Genomic DNA, 1,261 nt, shown 5'->3' on the forward strand with positions numbered 1-1,261 from the left:
GGAGCCTCCCCGGCCCGGGACCGGCCGCAGCCCTGGGCCAGGCAAGCGGCCACGCTCCCTGGCTGCTGCAGCAGGGCAGGATCCAAGCGCAATGGCCCGTCCCAAAATGACCGTTCGGGTGCACGCCTGTAAACCAAAAGATGCCAACAACTGATGGGGAAGGGATTTTTAATTCCAAAACAAATCTCCCCTTCAGCTGGCAAGTCTTACCTACCAGGTTTAATCTTAAAGCAAGCATTTTGTGTTCAAATGATAAACCTTTCAAAACCAGGAATTAATAACAGAAGCGGTGACTCCACCTAAATTACAAACTTTACGCAATCTTTAAGAGCAACGCTAACATCTTGCAGCCAGTGCCAATAAAATAGAAAGCAACCACCACTTTTAGTCAGTGTGTTGTGGCACAATATTTGCAGTCTCTGAGCAGGTGGAAAACCAAAATGTTTCCACCTGCCAATTTTATCCTTCTCTTCAGCAAACATATTCTGTGATGATGTATAGAAAACGCGAGGATCGGGGCAAGGCAGAGGCCGGGCTGGAGAGCAGCAGATGTCTGCTTGGTGGTGCCCGCAGATGTACCCTCAGCAGATCCTTTGTGCCGAGGTCCCGAAACAAACCTTGCACATTTTATGCGTTTCACCCTCAGTTTGTGGTTGTGCTTGCGTGCCCATGGAGGCTGCCAGGCCGCCTGCTCTTCGCCCACACGTGCTGAGCTGCTGCCTGCCACGGGCGCCTCTGCCGCGAAAGGTCCTCGCTCATCGTAAGCCTTCCCTCCTGCTTCGTAATGAACACATCACGAGGAACGCTGCCAGACCTGGCTGTTTGGGTTTGGGGTGGATTTAAGGCTGTTCGCCCACAAAGCGGCTCTTGCAAACAGGTTTGCTCCCGCAGCGCCCGCGGAGCAGCGCTCCCCGCCCGCCATTGCGGTATTCGTCTGCCAGGGGATGGGCACATGGTGCCCCCTCGGCGGGGTGGGTGCCCGGCCCCTCGCTGGGCCTTGGCAGCTGTACCTAAATTCACTTTTTATACGATGCACTTTGCTACAACGCTTTTACCGGGAAGCGGCTTCGGTTCCTCTCGGGGGCCGCGGGGCCGGGGCGAGCGCGGCCAGGCTTCGGCCCTCCTGGGGAGCCGCTTGCTTGCGACGCTGCAGAAATGATTTTTTTCATTTTTGGAAGGGAACGTGCCCGAGGAGCGCCTCAGCCCGGCTGGCGAGCTGCGCCGCCCCGGCTCGCAGGGAGAACTCCCGCAGGCCAGACCG

This window comes from Egretta garzetta, unplaced genomic scaffold, assembly GCF_000687185.1.
Source record: "Egretta garzetta isolate BGI_Z169 unplaced genomic scaffold, ASM68718v1 scaffold386, whole genome shotgun sequence".
Taxonomy (NCBI): Eukaryota; Metazoa; Chordata; class Aves; order Pelecaniformes; family Ardeidae; genus Egretta; species Egretta garzetta.